Source organism: Anneissia japonica, unplaced genomic scaffold (genome assembly GCF_011630105.1).
Source record: "Anneissia japonica isolate Jap-2015-1 unplaced genomic scaffold, ASM1163010v1 scaffold21_len1647178_cov195, whole genome shotgun sequence".
NCBI lineage: Eukaryota > Metazoa > Echinodermata > Crinoidea > Comatulida > Comatulidae > Anneissia > Anneissia japonica.
Window position 1 is genome coordinate 360,774 of NW_022750455.1, and position 19,242 is coordinate 380,015.

The window sequence follows — 19,242 nt, forward strand, 5'->3', positions numbered from 1 at the left end:
TAAATATTCAGGGGAGGGGGAGACAAATCTGTCCAGCAGGGGATCTCACAATTTTTGGCAGAGGCTAGGGACGAACTCCTGGTGGGAGTCCTGATATTAAGGACTGGTCAGTGTTTTAGAATATATTATCCACCTAGACTCCACTGACATTCTACAGACTTTTTTTTACTACAAACATCCGTAGCATAATTATATCTCAATATCAGACATATACTGTAAGAATAGTGGCAAAATAAAATTCCTTGGCAGCCAATGGCTGAATTGATGGATTTGTTTTACATAAACCCACCATAGTCAAAGTATATAAATAAAACAAATTTGATCAATTTAAGGGCAATTTTTTCCCATTCATGTATTTAATGTAGGTTAATAACTTACTTAAATATTTTAACATATCAGTCAATTCAAATATATGAAACTGAATTTAACTTGTGACAATCAGTAGCCTACAAAAATATGAGTTGGAGTGAATTAAAATTAATTACTGGTTTAATTGTATGAGAAATATGAGATTATTTAAAGTTTAGGAAGAAATTATGTGCATAGAAGTATAATAACCGATCTAATATATAATGTTAGACAAATATTGAATTTTATTTTTAAAGTTTATGATGTCAATATAGATATATAATATACTTTTTATCTAATATAAATCATCAAAGGTACATATACACTGTATATGTACCTTTGATGATTTATATTATATTTATTCAACAGTGTAAACGGCTAACTTCCTTCAATATCATACTTTCTATCTGTTTATGTTGGGTCCATGTACATTTCAAGTAAGGTACTGTTTATTAAGCCCTGTCTAGATTATCAAATTTATCTTTGACAATAAACTGTTGTTTGCCCATATATAGTCATGATGTGCCTATATATGGTCATGATGTGATGTCATCATGACCATATTTAGGCATGTCAGGCTTTTGTCAAATAAAATTTTTAGTCTGAACAAAAAAAATCTTTAGTCTTCAGGGGTGTATCCAAGATTTTTTCTGAGTGGGTCACGATCATAATTTTTTGGACCTTTTCAGTGGGAGACAGGAAAATTGATTACAGTGTCACCAGCTTCAAGCGGATGGCAGGCTCAGTTTCAGAATTGCTGGAATTGAGATAGATTACATCACGCAATTTGCAAGGTCTTTGGACTCATTGCTGGTACCTCATCAATGCTTTTTAATTTAAGTCATTGTGAAAAAGGCCATAGAAAAAATGTTTTTGAAAAAATATGGACTTTTGAATTTTATTTTTTTTTGGGGTGGGGGGTCAAACGACCTCCCCGACCCCCCCTTGCATACACCCATGAACTTTAGATTAAACATGGATCATGATGAATCACCAAGTAGAGAGAGTATATCTTTAAAAAGCAAATGGAAATAAAAGCTTCACATCAGATGCGAAATCAATGCGAGGAATTAAAGGTGACATAAACCTAGAGAACATCCTTCGTTACCCATTAATGGTGCTAATTGTTTGTTTTCTTGTCTCTGAATTTATGAGCGAGCTTTGTGTCTCTGAGTCAGCTCTTTAATTTTCCTTTTGGCCACTTGGAAAAATAAACACTCCTCCGAGTCCTGCAGTTCTTTTCGCATCCCTTTTGGGGTTTGAAGAAACAGAATTTGTTTTGAATATATCATAATTCAAAGAAGCAGCATAAAAAAAAACTGTGCTTTTGCTATTAACAAGAGCATAACAAGCTAATATATCGTTTGATTTCTAGAATCCGTAGAGGTGCATAACCTTAATGGAGAGTTACAAGAATTGCATGAAATTTATTGGAATGTTTCTGTGATTCCATCCATTTTCAATTCAAATTTAGTCGCAGATATTCAACAGTTTAGTGTCAGGACAGTGTTTTGGTACAAATGTCAAATCTTTTAGAATTCTCTCCCATTATTGCCAAATCTAATTTGTTGAATACATTCATTCGTTAATTTTTTCATTATTAATTGCTACCATTTGTTACAGCTATACTTTACAATTTGCTGTACTAGTCAAATCAAATTATCAATAGATAATATAATTCTTCTTTTTTTCTTTCAGATATTCGTACATGTACATAATTTAATTTATCAGCTAAATTTGTTTAAACTTTCAGTTTCTATAGAAATCATTATATCACCCCCACAACAAAGCTATAGCTAGAGGTAGCGATTGCCCTTTTTCAATAATTGATGCTGTTCTGCGACCTGTAAATCTTTTTATGTGATGCTGGTTTTTACTTGGGGAAACACTGTATTTAAAGAGTGTCAGATTAGATTGTTGTTGATTGTCGTTTTGAATATAATTTATGGTAATGGTAATGGTTGGAGACTAATTTATCATTAATGTAACATAATATTGTAACAAATATACCCTGTGATTTTATTTTAGATTTAAATGTACCTGGGCTCACAACAGAAGAGTTTTAATACAAAGGAAATCAAATAATGTGCTATAATATTATTAACTACTTTAAAGTTAAATTTCTGAAAAACTGCATACTTTTACCAAAAATAGGCCTTATAGAAATTGTTCCCAAAAACCTTGTCAGCTTTATCCCTATTTTTCTGTGTTATCCCAAGCCAGTGGGGGAGGGGGGTTTGAGGGGTTTAAAAGAATCCTACTTTTTCAGAAATAACAAATTATTAGTAAAAAGAACCATTTGCATGGAGGAAATTAACTATAATTAGATTGCTATTCTCTAACAACATTGAGACTGAGGTACAGAGTAGGTGTTGACTCAAAGTTCCCTTTTGTCAAAATTTTAAACCACCTTTAGAAATCCTGCCTATAGGCTTGATATGTTATTAATAAGATATAACAATCATAATATCGGAATGCGACCAGGCATTCATTTAGGACTCCCCTTTAAGTCAAATAGAGTCATTAACTAATTAATAAGTCATCAGAAATTCCTCAGCAATGTAAGGACCACTGACTGTTTGAATTGAATCTCGCTGGCTGATCTGGTAGTCCCGCTGTTTGAGTGAAAGTCATAAGTTGTTGAATGCACCAAAGAGAGACAAAGGCTATATTACAATTTGACCAGAGCCTACTATAACTCACTATATTACTGTTCAAATAAGTTTAATCAAAATCACTAACATAAATATTACTGTACAATATTGTACTATAAATTTCTGTATTCTGACAAAATGTTTAAGCATACATTCAGAATAGATGATAGGCCTATTTAATACAAAATATTGATTTTAAATACAAAAGTATCTTTGCAATTGTGTGATTTGGAATTAGAGGTAGAAAAAAAGTAGATGGGTGAATTATGCAAGTTGTGTCACTTAGTCGTTTGTTTGAATTGGCTATTGGATTGGATTGGATTGGATTTATTCGGTGTAAACACCAAGGATAGCCCACGAGAGTCTAGAAGAAGACTTATTTCCAGGGGGGTCCTTCTGGTGGTGATTGGACAGTACACCGGGAGACAATCCCCTACTCTTTTCCGAAGAGTGTACTGTGTTCTTTAACGTGCACATGGGCCATAAATGCACATGGAACCAAAGGCTTAAACGTCTCATCCGAAAGACGGTGCGCTATTGTAACTTGTAGCTGAAACACAAGGAGAGGCAGCGATGGGAATTGAACCGGGGACCTAGAGATCTCCACGGTTCAGCGCACACACAGTGGCTACCACCAGATTAGCCGACTGAGCTAAGCTGCTCAACTGGGCTAGGACAGTCAGACACCAGCGCCATTAGAGCTTTTGTGAGTTGTGAACCAGTGAGCCCTCCTTGAGGGCGTCAAAGGACTGGTAAACAGAGTGATGCTGGTTTATTCTGCTTATTTTATACTTGTTTTAAACTTTAGGACATTTCATTAGTTAATTTCCATGCTTTTTATTTCCAGTTTATTCATGTTTCCTTTTCTAGTACCTTGAACACTTTTTAAGTGGATGGGTGAGCATATTTATTATTAGGCCTATTAGATAAAATAGTTTGTCCCTGTTTTAGTGAAATCAGAAAAAAAAAACATTCTGCCACATTTTTTAACAAAAATACTTCAATATTTCACTTCTTTGGTTTTTTGGTTTGGTTTGGTTTGGTTCTTTGGTTTGGGTTTGGTTTGGTTTTGGTTTGGTTTTGGTTTTGGTTCAGCGATGTGAATGTTGTCAGTAATTTATGAAAATATGTGTATTATGCTAATCATAGAACTACTTTAGACACCCTTGCTTAATTTTTATTTATGTTTTTAATAATGTTGAAATGGCCTGACTCCTACTTATTGAATAAAAGCCTGCGGGCATAAAAGAAGTATAAAGTACTATAATTATAATGATGGTTGTAACATATTGTATTATGTAAATTATCAGTTGCACATAAATTATCTGATCAAAATATATACTAAAATATAATAATTGTATTTTAATAAGTAGATTTTAACAATAACAACAAAAATGCTTAAGTCTAAAGCTTGATTTCCATAAAATTGCTACACCGTAATGGTTACAATACGTAGCTGCCCCTACGATGAGCATAGCCAAAAGCTGTTGGCAAAATAGTGAGTAGCAAATAGGTCCATGGTTAAATCAAAGTGTCTGTCTGAAGAAGTTGGACAAAGCTCTATTCATCATAAGTCTTATCAAACATTATCTGCTTACATGTCAGACATGAATCTGCTGATATGCCAAAAGTAGGTTTACATAAACTTTAAATCTTGCATGACTAAAGTAACCACATGGGATTTAATATTTAAGATACTAAATTGTATCTGATGGGTGATTCTTCTCCGAGTATGTTACTACTATTTATAGATCATAGTCTTAATAGGAGATTATAGAGGGTTCAATGAGTGTCACCGAGAGGGGTAACAGGTGGGGAAAGTCCACCAGATGTTCCATTTAAGACATGTTATATTGTATTAATTTTGAGGAAAGGAATTATGATCTCCAAAAAGAATTCTTGTGGTTTATGATTTGGGGGTTTGCCACAAGAAACTGGAATGCTATTGTTCTTTTTAGTTTGGCAGACTATAAATTAAGCCAAATGCCTTGATGTCATGCAAAGCAGACAAAGTCCTGTCCCTTGTTGCTAGCTACATGTTTGTCTGGTAATTTGTTGCTTGAAATAAACCATCAAATTAGACACTTGTTGCAAATCGGATAGTAAACCTATTAGGAATCGAAGAGTAAAAATATTTTTGTACATTTCATTGTTTGTCCATGGATTTTAATAATGTATTCATTTTACTGATAAGTAAATTAAAAGTAAAAAATTTAAAGCTTTCTTCTTTCCTTTCAAATTTTAAAATGGTATAGGATTATAAAATAAAAGTAATGTTTTATTATATTTTGTAGCATTGTTTATTTGGTCATAAATTGTAAATTACCATATTTATTCCAATAAACACCTAGCAGAAGTAGAAATGCCCTTCTAGTGCCTCATTTGCCAAAAGCCCCCCTTGAATAAATGCCGCTCCCCCCCCCCCCCCCCCCCTTTGTACATGAATGTAAACAAATGTAATGGAAGCAACATAATCATTCACAACATATTCTATAAATGTTCTACTCTACTTCTTTTTTCTAACCTGGTTAGAATCAATGTCTTTATGATCACACAGTAATACATTTTGATGGTAATTTTGTGTGTTCCACATTCACAGTGAACACCAAAAAAAATAAATGCTTCCCTCGAATAAACGCATCCCTCGAATAAACTTCCCTCAAAAACCCTTCTCAACAATAAACGCTCTGGGGCATTTATTCGAATAAATAGTATAATATACATTTTTACCCATTTTATGTTAATCAAGTTACTTTAATAATTAAATGGAAAATAAGACATTTAAATGTTGTTCAATAATGATTTTCAACTTTCTTTTAATTTGTCAAAATTTTATAATGATATACAGCCATAAAGTAAAGGCATATAAACAGTAATGTCCTATAAACAAGCCAGCTAGTTTGAACTCCCCCTGCCTGCGCTGTTGATAGATGGGGTTAGGTGAAAAAGGCTACAGCCCTAGTTTAGACTTGAGATATACTGACGTCAATTTGACACTTGACACGTACTTGTCCTCGCGCTGATTCACATTCGCTGATCTTTGATGCTAAACATCTTTAATCCTCAGAGATTGAAGGGTGCACATTTTACTACTGTAAAATAAGTCTTGGGTGTGAAGGGTGTATATATAACACTAGAGTAGGAAAGGTATAGACAATCTATAGGCCTATTAATACATCCTTTATAGACAGGGATGGAAGGGTGGGTAGACTGTACTTTCCTGGTCTAGTCAACCCTTAGATGGTAAACCACTTAACTAGTCTAGAAGTAAAAAAAACTACATGAATCACGATAGCTCATTTCTTTGTGATGTAAGGAAATAAATTTCTTTAGATTATCAGCAAAGGCAACAATTGGCTCTTGTCTACGAGTCACGCCTATTCCATTCACAGTTTCCCATCCTCATGGGGAGCTGTATGTCTGAAGATAGTCGTACGCTTGTGGTTTTTCGAGTCTTGGCTTTCTCATTATATGCACTGCTAACTCCATAACCCATGGCTAATCGCAAGTATTTTTAACTTCATTTCGTTGTGTGGTTTCTCAATTTTTTCCAAGAGGCAAAAGGAAATCATGTCTTTCATCAAAGATAACCAAGGGGATGTATGTGTGTGTGGGCTCATTTTAATGCAAGATTTGAATGTTTATTTAAAACATGCTTAAATTTTCCAGCAGAGTTCAGGTTCCAAAACTGAATATGATTAAAAATATTTGATATTACATATAAAACACAACATTGAACAAAAGCTATAGACATGTGAAGAAAAGTTTAAGGAAATAATTAAAAGCATTATAACCCAATAAGCTCAAGAGATTATTTCTGCATGGGTTCTCATTACATATTCATATGTTCTAGGCCTGGCATAGATAAGCATATACATCAGTACTGTGGGCTTCCTCCTCCTTCAACGGCCTGGGTAGAAAACATTTTCTATTTAAAGAATTTTGTCTTAATAAGCCTGCTTTTTGTGACCTACGTTGATGAGCTGTTCTATTTCATTCTGAATTTCTATATCTTTGATTTATTATTGTATTTGAATACTGATTTATGTAATAAGCCTTACTCATAAACCCCATATACTATTCTTGCCCACTAATCTATCCACCCACACAGACAAAACCTGTACCACATGTACACACACCTTCCCTATCCTACACAAACAATTATTCCAAAGATTTATTATTTATTTATCCAACAATCTTTGAGATACATAAATAAGGTTAAATTGCCATTTCGGTATAAACATTACCAACATTGTATTTTATTGGTGTGTATTTTTGTTTCATAAATCATGAAGTGAAAGTAAATAAAATGAAAATAATCATAATTATGGCCTTAATAAATTATTTTTTTATTTTTTATTCATTTCCAGGCAAACAGTATAGAAAGGCACAAGAGGATTGCTTTAAAAGTCAACTTTTAATCATGACCGTAAGGTACTATATTCACAAAATACATAAAATATGTGATATTCTGTCTAGACTATCAAATTTCCTGTGACAAAAACATTTTGTATGCCCATATATAGTCATGATGTGACTATATATTGTCATGATGTGATGTCATCATGACCATATTTAGGTATGTCACATGTTTTTGTCAAATAAAATTTGATAGCCTGGACAAGTCTTTATATTACATTGGGTGACAGGTACCTATAAGGCCATTCTCAGTACACATAAAAGCCAAAGCGTAATTGTTCGATTACTATAATGGCCAAAAATAGTGTTGCAATGTATAGATTTTTGATTTGAATGTTTGATTTTTTGTATAAATCAATTTTTACTTTCACTTCTCGTACTTCTGTTGCATGGGTCAAATTATTATGATTTCTATTTAGTTTATATAATTAAAGATTTAATGATTTATACTGTACACAGTACCTGTGAACAGTTTTAATTTGCAAATTGCAGTATAAATAATACGTTACATCGCTATTATTACTTTGGAATTCTTTCTCATTCCTTAATTTATGTTTAAACTATTTGTAGTTAAAATTCTTCAGAAATATTCAGTGAACCTTTGACCTTTCCGCTAAGCCCCGCCCCTTGGATACTGTTGCTAAGGCCCCACAAAAATGAGAGTGTAAAAAAAACAATTTACTTTTACTTTATTTAGTGCCCATTCCAATACAACATAACATAACAATTACACACAAAATGTGCATTTGTGGGTTAACCAGTATGTTTGTAGGACACGCGCATATTTCTAGGCCTGTTCTGATTGGTTACTTGTTTGATTGACACTCAGGAAATGTCTATTTTTAATTGAAAGAGTTGCAATATATCATTATTATTCCTTGATATATGCTTGCACTATTTTTATAACTAAATATTTACTTTCATTTGAAAATAAGAACGAGAAAATCCACCATAAAAACGTGCATATTAATGATAATATTCCTATATTCATTGCTTATTATTCTTACTGATTTATTATTATTCTTTATTGTTCAAGTTTAATACTTAATACTAGACACAAGTAAAACATTATAGCATTGATCAGAATTATGTTAAATATGATTTAGTGGACAATTATCTTATGTACAACAGTGGTGCTATAATATTGTTCCCTTTAGTGAGATTAATCATTCTTATAGTGATTATATTTAAGATTCTTAATACAACATTTAACTAAATCTCCATACCTATTCTAAACACGATATAATTTATATAGTGACTTGTGTGCCAAAGATCAGAGTTTCCTGGCTGAGGAGGGGGGTGTCTATGAGGTTTGTTATATATCTGAAGTGGTATTTCAGTGGTGTGGCCAAATTTAATGTCTTACACTCAGTAAGTTAGAAAAGATTACAATATCTTATATTTCAACACAATTCAATTCTATAACTAAATCCTTATCTTATTTTTAGAGTTTCTTATCTCCTCCCCACTCTACTCTGGTTTATTACTAAATTAACAAAATTTAATATTGCACTAAATTGCGTCAAACCAACACAAATATAAACTGAATCAAAAACCATCTACAATCCAAAAAAAAAAAAGGAATTAACAATCATAAATTTTGTGTTCCATTACTCACTTGCCCACTCAAATTGTGTATTTTTTCATCTGATTTTTACATCTTAATTTTTTTTTGTTTCAAAATTCTTCTTGTCAGTGGGGATTCTTTCTTTTCGACATCCAGCATGGGTTTTTTTGTAAATTGTAATTATGCAAAAATGACATAGTTGCAATAGAAATAGAAAATATACATAATGCATGCAAGGCGAGTCGAGTGACTGAAAGGTAAGGCAGGGACAATCGGTGCTGGTCCTAGCTGCTCCTCGCCCAGGGTACGGTTAGTAGAACCAAGTCTTCTCGGATTAGGACTTAAAACAGGAGGTCCAGTGTACACATATGGATTGTGTGCGCTTTGAAGAACCAATTGCATCTTTCAGAAGAGTTGAGGGGGGGGGTTACCCCAGTGCTGGGTCACTTCTGCCCTTATCGTCGTCGAATGATGTGAACTAAGTGCCTCTCTACTGCTGCTGAAGTAGTCACTGTCCAAGCCCATATAATTCAGCACAGTGACGCTGCCTTTATCTGTATCTTTATGCATGTATAAACAGATCTATTTTCATCATATAAATGGTTATCTACCACTAAGCTATTTAATTATAATGTAAATTATAGTGAAGTAAAAATTTACAATTAGTCAAATTCGAAGATTGTAACCTTTCCAAACCTTGCAGTTTCTAACCACCAAAAAAACTTCACTCCCCATGAACCATGAATTTGTTGGTGATAATTTTGTTTTTATCAATTCAATTCAGGTTCAATTTTATTTTCTACGCATTTGCTGCAAATTCCATAATATGCTGAACAAAATATAAATTTTGAGTAAGTACTGAAAAATAGGTTCGTTGCAGAAGGCTAAGCCTTTTAATCAGCTTAAGGTAAGAAAGGAAAAATTCAAGTAATAAATATATAATAATAAATTCTGATATTTAAAAATAATGTTTGTCGATTTTTAATCAGTTGATTTTTATGGCTTGTTATTTTTTTCCACAATTTGATATGTTTACAATTTTAATGCCCTAGTTAAAGCACTATTGGAAAGGTCACTTGCATAGAGCATAATCCAAAAGAAATTAATTTAGATAAATCATTTTTTTTCTGCATGGCATATATATAAAACGCAATCACCATTTTGCGATACTGTATTCAAAATATTGCTGTCAAAATTTCATCGTATGTCTTGCTTGACTGCTCAAACTAACACAAGTCACAGTTCAGTTCACCGGAGAAAGAAGAGATGCGAAAAACTCATTTCCTGTTTTAACTCACAAACAATGAAATTTCAACATTAATGCTCAGAGCTTATTATTGTGTTATCGCATAATATTTGGACCATAAGTTATCCTAAGTGATTTCTTCAAATACGCTTGTCAAGTATGCTATCGAAATACATCCAGAAATATAGTTCACACTACAAAACATCAAAGAAATTTCTACAATTCTTTAGCAAAAAAAAAAAAAAAAAAAAATTAGGTGTAGGGGGAAATAATGGACGTAACAAAATATTGGGTGGGAGTTTTGATTATAATTCCAGATGAAAAAATACACAATTTGAGTGTGGGTTTGAATGTGGTAAATGGAACACAAAATTTATGATTGTTAATTACTTCTTTTTTTTTGTAGATATTTTTTGATTCAGCTTATATTTTTGTTGGTTTGATGCAATTCAGTGCAATATCATATTTTGTTAATTTAGTCATAAACCAGAGTGGAGTGGGGAGGAGATAATTTTCTGATATACCTTTGATTGTCTTTTACATATTGATTACAATTTCTTGAAATATAATATTAAATAAACAATAATTTATCTTAAAAATTATTTTGGTAGGGAAGTTCATGCCGGTAGGCCTATATTTGTTATGTTTCTTTAAGACAACTATAATTAAGCAGGGCTTACTACGTCGTACAACCTCGGCCGAGGAGTCTATCACTGCTGGACGGCGTAACACCGTTTGCTGATTATTGATGGCAGACTGAAGAGTCATAGAAACGATCTGCCACTTGTCACATTGCTTTTTCCATGGCCTGGCTTAAGTAAGCAACATGGTAAAAACAAGTCTAGCTTTAATAAATAATGTATGGAATTATGTCATTCAAAACCTTGTTGCATACCCTTAAGTGAGTTACACATTACATTTTACTAACTGTATCAAATATTCAAGCCCGGAAACGAAAATCTCTTTCATTTAGATTATGTGATATTAATTGTTCTGTGGCATATTTCTATCTAACATCTGCAAATTTTAATATAATTAATCCTGTAACATTCTATCATGGAAGATTAAATGATTTCGGAAACATTTTTTATCAAGATTACTTTTTGTGCGGGGGGTTGATTAATGGTTTTAATGTGTACATAATATATATTTTGCAATAGTTGTGGTTTTTTTGTACTCACTGGAATGTGGCATAAATTTTCTTATTGTTCTTAAAGTTTGATACTATTATCGCCATAGTTTTCCCTTAGAACGTGGAGGTGGGGAAAATCTTCCCAACTAGTAGTAGGCTTAGTCAGGGGTTGCTTAGTACAGAGGCTATGACAATTTAGATATTTAAAAAGCATATTTAAATCCACTGGTGCCATTTGTCATCACCTTCATCATAATAATCAGTATCCCCATTATTGAGAGTCATTATCCTCATCACTCCTATCATGATGATCATTATCATCAGCTCCATCATCTTATTCACTATCACTTTCATCATTGCCATAATGATTATCATCATTGTCAAATGATTATCATCATTGTCATCATCACTGTCATCATCACTGTCATCATCATCATCATCATCATTTTCATCATGCATATTTACTCTGTGTCATGTTGTGTCACATGATCACTTTAATATATTTCTACTACAAATTTATTTTCATTCCAGTGTCAGATAATTCCAGTTTGTAAATAAACGAAAGACAGGGCTAAGAATACCCTCCAGATACTTGTGGCTAATATTGAACTTTTCCCTGTTGGAGTTAACTTGTTTTTAACTGAGGCAGGACAGCTGCTATTTCTCTGAGCCTTTCTTCGTTTCCGTTTCTCACTGGGCTTTAATATTAACGACAGCAATTTAAAGTCCTATGTTGATAGAGGAGTGTAGTGATTAATGGATGTCATATTGACCAACTGTGATTTGTTTTTTTCTTGATCACTTCATTGACTTATATTTATTTTATTAATTAATCTTTTATTTTTATTAAATAGTTTTTTTTTTATAATTTTCTGACACTAAATAAAGTTGCATTATTATGTACTAAAGGAAAGTAACATTGATATTTAACATTTACATATAAACAAAAAAGTGCATAATGTGATTAGCAATTAGAAAATAAACACCAAAAAACAAAACACAAGACAAGGAATAGCAAAAAAGGGAAACCCACATTCAGTAATAATAAAATACTTCTTCCTTCTAATACACTTAAAATGTTAGCAAATGCTTAAATTTTTCGTCTTTTTGATTATTTTTGTTGTCTGGTCTAATTTTAATGTTCAAAATTCTAACTGTTTACATGTTCCTATGAATAGATTAGGTACAATTTTACTTTCTGTTGATATTAAGACTCCTGTTGGAGTAGACTTAATATGATTTAGAATGAAAAATTACTTCTTATGACTTTCAAATGCTTAAAAGGATAATGCTCCTCAATATTTCTCTTCAAAATTTACCTATAACAATACTACATATTCTAAAGGCACACGTAGCCAAACCCATAACCACCTGGTTCTTCCAATGTATAATATCGGATGAACTAATGAACTAACACACAAACTTTGAAGAAAAGTTTACTTTTTTTATTCCAAAAACATTTTAAATAATGTTTTCAAATTTTATTTTATTTTATTCATTGTTATTTGGAATTATTTATTCACTTATTTGGAATATGTCTCTTATGTATATAAGTAGAGAATTGATTTGAAAAATAGATTGTAAATAATTCAGAGGTTTAATCCAGTGAAATTCCAAATTGCAATGTACTTTCTGTGGGAGTTTGTTTAGTCATACATAGTTTTATAGGTTAATGAGAATTTCAGCTGTTCATTTATATTAGTCAGTTATCAGCTCAATCCCTCCAATAATTAAAATAGCTTCCAGTCGGACATTGTTTTAGGCCTATTTTGAGAATAATACCAACTGCTGTTCGTTCCTGACCACTTTTCAAAACAACTTGTGTCCTGACCAAAGGCATGTGAACTATGATGTTTGCTTGCGCATATATACATAAATCACAGTGAGTAGATATTTGTACCATACATATATTTTATGTACTATTCTGCAAACCTAATTTTGAATATTGTAATAGGCCTACAATGATTTCCAAGTTGTGACCTATATAAGTTTCTTTAGCTTTAACCGAAGCTCCACTATGTGTGAGCGTATATGAAAGAAGGTGCCTAGTGGGTTACATTTGCGTCTATACCATGCGATCCCTATGGTCTAATGGTATGATACTTGCCTTGATAGCGAGAAGATGTAGGTTCGAATCCCCACTAGAGATACTTTTTTCATACAACTAACATATATACAACTTTTTGTTGAAGGCTATGCTTGATATGATTTTATTTTATGTTCCTATTCAAGTATTGTTATTATGTATTTATTTGTTCATATATAATATATACATTTTATATATACCGGTAATATATACATATATTTACTATATAATAAGTATATTGACTCAAAACATCTTGTTGCACCCTCTCAAGTCTGATGAAATTCATACATTTAATTTGTAGGTATTAAAAATGTCAGGCCTGAAGAAAATATTGATTCTGATGATCTTGTATGCGATTCTCAGATCAGATCATCTAGTCAAACATTGAGATGTCTTGTGTTTCCATAAACAACAGCTTTAAATCAGGATTACCTCAATACTTGTCTAGGACTAAAATATTTAAAACATATGTTACTTTATATTTACATTTATTTGAAATTTGAGCCATTTTACAATATATTAATAGTATAAAATGATTACCTTGCAATAAAAATCCTAGAATATTAACACCTTTGAAAAAAAGTAACTTGGGGAAAAAACTATGTTGTTATTATGGTTTTATAAATATTATATTGTGAGTATTTTATTATTTCCATTATTGCTATTTATATTATATATTTTTTGTATTTTTAAATGATAAACATTGTTATTAAAAATGTCTTTGTTCCTTGTATTTTAATTACGTACATTCTATATATTTTTCATATATGTATGTGAAACGAGTTGTACTGTATATCATTTCTGGTTTGTATTTTTTTTTTGACTGGTGTAAGTAAAATAAAAAATGTAGTTTAATAACTTTTGCTCTGGATATATTAATAATGGTATATCTTTCTGATTACTTATCTTCATTTCAGAATGAACATTAATGTTTCAACAATACATTGACTTAAAAGACTGGTAAGTTATGTGTATATTTTTATTTTAAGATGGTTGTTGAAATAGTGGTTCATATTGTGTAACTGTATTCGGTAGTATAAAACTACAGTATGAACTGTCTTTGGCTAAAGGCAGGGGCCCAGAACCTAAACAGGACTGGGATATCAACATTTTGTTTTTTGCCAAGACCATGGCCCCAAATCGGCAGTGGGCCCCTTAATGAGCAGAACATGTTAAAAATAGATCAGATATGCTCTTAAAATGTCAAAAATGGTTGAGTGGGAGATTTTACCGATAACCCACTGGACCCTATGTGGCCCCCCACCCCCAGGGTGGTAGAGGGATGAAAAATCACTAGCCTCTGGCCTCTTAGTTAAGATAAACCCAAGCGCTAGCCTTAGGCCTCTTTGTTACGCCATTGCCTCTATTCAGAAATAGTTGACCTTTCAACCATACTCACAAACAACCAAACCATCATTGGGCTTGAGGTTGATCACCTGTGATTAGATCCCATTTACTGTCACCTGCAATGATATCAATACAGAAACATCGTTTACCATCCGTTATATATTTTATTTATATGGAACCTGGCTCCGATGCCAATTGAATTTCATCTTTAATGCTTGAAATGTGGAGAAATTGCTCCAAGGAAATTCCAGCCATTTTATATAGTAATGAAATTGTGCGAGCTATGGAGTGTCTCTAATTCAGTTGCGGGCTTAATAATCTTTAATCAAAGATTACTGTTCGCTAACTGGCTGATGTTTTGCTACCTGATCTGTTTCATTTCAACTGATACATCTTTCCATCCTGAACAAAAAATTAAGCCTATAATTTCATAACTACTAAACGATCTGCAAATGACAGATTAAGTGAAAATGTATTTTGGTCCACTAATTTTTCTCATTCTTATATTTCATCATTTTGTTATTAATCGTTCTTACCTTTCCAATATCGGTCATGTTATCTCTTATTACACGATTTACAGCTAAAATTTTTCTCTTAGATGTCTGTTCTGCTACATTAAAAAAATTTATTTTAGGCATTTTTATTTAAGAAAAAATATTGTAGTAGAAATCCTCCTTTAGGAGACCCCTATTAAGGGGACACCTTTTTGGCCCCAAAATGAGGGAAAGTATATCTTTTTACAATCCTATTCAGGGGACGCTTTTGTCGTCTTGAAGGTGTCCCTTTAATAGGAGTTTCTACTGTATTTTCACACAACTGTCATACTCTGGGATCCCAAGTCACCCAAAAGTCTGGGGAGTCTCCCATATATCAGAAAGGTCTCCCGCACTTCCTCAACCAAACAAGAATTTCCTGGAAGACTAACTCATCTTCCGCAAATTTAAGATATTTCATACTATTCTGTATTATCAATTTTGTCCTGAAAGTCAGTGCCGATGGGAAACACCATTTGCAGCAAAATAAAATAAGCCGTGTTTAGGAAGCTCATTTAAACAAATCTCCCAGGAGTAAATCGGACAAAAGCACCCTGGACAATAACCACCTAGACAAAAACCACCCACAATGGACTATACCATTGTTTAAGAGGGGTGGGCAACTTCTTAGGACTCAGCATTCTGTATTTTGATAGCAGTAGCTATATAGGAAGTTGTGGACTATTCCCTCCCTCTGCAAAGTATAGAGGAAGAGTGCCTATTAGAATCAGAAAAGGACCTAAAAACTGAAGGCAAATTTCAAATCAGACTTTCAAACTAACTTTGTATTACATTTTCCAAACACTTGATGTAACATGGAACAATCCTAGCAAAATAATCTTTAATTTTTATGCTGCCTGTCAACAACAGCTTCAAAGTAAAAAAAAATAGTTTTACAAATGTCTAATTCTAATGTTGATCTCAAATTACAAATATCATTTGTCTCATTAGGCCCGGGCAGGCCATTTATCTATTTTCTGCATTGTCAGAATGTATGAAACTGTCACATTGTTATTTATATTCTTTTTGTAAGTACTACAATTTCACTGCAATCATAATATCAATTATATATTTAAACTTTAATAATAGTTTATTTAAAGTGAATAAAATAACAATAAATTGTTATTACACTTAAAGAGCCTCTTCAGTATGCAACATCAAAGATTTAAAATTAACGGATGAACATGATAATGCAAGGTCTATCGAATTCGTTTTTTCAACTGATTGTTAAAATTTATTGCAAGTTGGACCAATTATTCAAGTGTTCTAAAGCCGGGGGTTTATCCCTTCTTTCCACAGACTTAAGTTAAGCTTTTCGTATTAGTGTCTAAAATATCGAAGCGATAACGCTCCTGTTTCTGTATATTTAACAACATGGCCGTTTGCGGTAAATCTGCCATTGATGGATGTCATGTATACAGAAGGAACATTGCCAGACAGAAGGCATGTCCTTACAGATGTTTGATACTTATTATAACATTTGCTTGTATGTTCTGTGTATGTAGTGATCCATCATGTGGAGGCAATCCAAGGATAGGGTATGATAACTGTAGTTGCACATCTCCAGACATATCAATCATAAACTGAGATAAAAATAGTTGCAAAATATACTCTCCGTGTTAAGATAATAAATGTAAAGAACAAATTTAATATTTTAAATTCCTACAGTATTAGTAATTTAAGTAAGGTACATCATTATATTTCAGTTGAAATTAGAAAATATTTCCTTTTCCAAGTTTCAGATGTGCAAAGTAAGGGTAATTATTTTTGCATAGACCCTAAAATTCTCTAGGAGTGGCGGATCCAGGAATTCAAAATTGAAGGGGCCTAGGTCCGAGGACTTTCACAGATAGAGGGTCCACCCAGGCCCATAACCAGGGGGTTGTGGAGGTTCGAGCGAACCTCCCTTTTTGAACAGTTTAATTCTGTAGTGGTATTTTAATATAACCTTTTTCTATTAAAGAAACACTTCTGAGTTAAACTTGGTCTATAGGAAACCCCCTTCACAAGAACCTGGTTACAGTCCTTCCACCAACCTCAGCCCCACAATGGTTGGGGCTGTAATAAGAAAAATTATGATTATGGCACTTTAGTTGACTGGAAATGGCACTCTCAGACTTAAATTTAAATATCATTTTCTTTTTTTTCTCCATTTTTTTTTATAATTTGGAAAAATTTAGGGAGACCGCACCAGCAGGGGTCACCCCACCCCCTCAATCCACCACTGGTTGGTTGTCACCTATACGAACACGGGCAAATGATTGGTGCGTTTGCCTAGTAGAGACTGCTCAGTAAAATGTCAAGTGAAGAAGATATATAAAATAAATATTTATTTATCTATTACTAAATTACTAAATCTTAATATATTAATTCTCTCTACAATTAAAGTGATCTCTGATACGTATCACGTGTCACACATCAATATTGAATAACAACATTCAAATTCATTAATTATGACCAAATTTTATTAATCAGATGCATTAATTTCATTCACTATTAACATAATAAGTTATAGAAATCTGTATAATATGCAAACTATTTCATTCGTGGAATCAATTAGTATATCATGCAAATTTAATTATTTCATTCATAATAACAAGTTATAGAAATGTGAATATCAAATACCTGTCCCGTCCTGTGTCAAATTTTCCGTGCAATTTTAGCAAGGTTTTTAGCTAGACTGGGTGCAACAGCAGAGATCGTAAAACTGTTCATTGGGAGCCAGTACAAATATTGCGCCCTATCTGGCATGATCATATGGCCTTTTTCCTGTCTTTTTAGAGCACAGCACGATTTTATGTAAATGCCATAATAAATTTCAGTAAAATAGGTAGTACAAGTGTCTCATGTCTTAAAGTGGCTACTGGTTTTACATAATTTTTTTTTCTGTGAGCATTTTGTAGTTCAAAGAATTGTGGCTGAGTCTGTCTAGGGCCTTGTCTGTCCAACAGTGGGGTTAAGCCCTCAGCATTGCTGGCACCTCTAAACACTCAGTATATCTTTGAAAGTTTTTCATTTGAAATATTTTGGGAGCCTGAAGTGGCAAGAGAAGGAGATAAAGCTTGTTCTTGGAGTATCATGTCTCAGACATACTGTCAAAAAATAAACTAGTAGGAGACTAAAATATTTTCATAATGTATACAGATAAAGACTTATGACAGATCATGTAAGCTTTGTGCTAGTGATTTTTAAGAAACTGTCAAGCATATTTTTTTATTCAAAGACCCTGTGTTTTAATGATATTGAAGAAATTACAAAACTAAAATTAAATCTTCAATTCAATGAAAAAAATCATATTTCTTTGTGATAATAATTGTAAAGAAAATGTCAAGATTTTAAAAATTTAAAATGCCTCAACACTTTTGGATTTGAAGAGGATACAAAATCTGAAATTAAGTCTTCAGTGCTATGGTTACCACAATGATGTTAAGGAATGTCAATACTGGTGTTAACTGCATCTTGCACTTGGAAGTGATAATTACTTTTTCATTGTCAGTTCATAATTTTTTTATATATGTTGCGAAGACAAGCCAAACCAGTCACTCATCACAAATCCTGTTTCAAAACATGCTGGAATGTCAAAATTTTAAAACTAAACTAACCTTTATATATATATATATATCATGCAATGCTGTTATTCTTCCCATTTTCAATGTTTAAAAGAACAATTTTAAAGATTTGGTAATGGTTTCTGCCTAAGAAATTGAATAAATTCATAACATTTAAAGCCTGATTTCTCAAATATTGTTCTTTAAGCAGCTGTATGTTTAAACGTCTCTAACTTCATAAAAAAAATGTTGGATTTGAATGATTCTTTTACCATTTTATAGCTCTTATTTTACTCTTTAACCCTGTATTAATAACTAAAAATGGATTTTTGCGACAAGTGACTGGTTTGGCTTGTTGTATA

At 32.4% G+C, this 19,242-nt stretch overlaps 1 long non-coding RNA gene across 2 annotated transcripts in view; it reads left to right on the forward strand.

Moving 5' to 3' along the window:
* The first annotated feature begins 7,380 nt into the window (after window positions 1-7,380).
* The window catches only part of LOC117121402, a 30,736-nt gene continuing 18,874 nt past the window's right edge, over window positions 7,381-19,242 (forward strand). Inside the window, exons 1-2 of one of the 2 annotated variants that reach the window (XR_004447544.1) lie at window positions 7,381-7,436; window positions 14,370-14,412. This is a non-coding gene — a long non-coding RNA (uncharacterized LOC117121402). Of the gene's footprint in view, window positions 7,437-13,118; window positions 13,249-14,369; window positions 14,413-19,242 lie in introns of those variants that run through there. The other variant, XR_004447543.1, reaches the window with a different exon arrangement.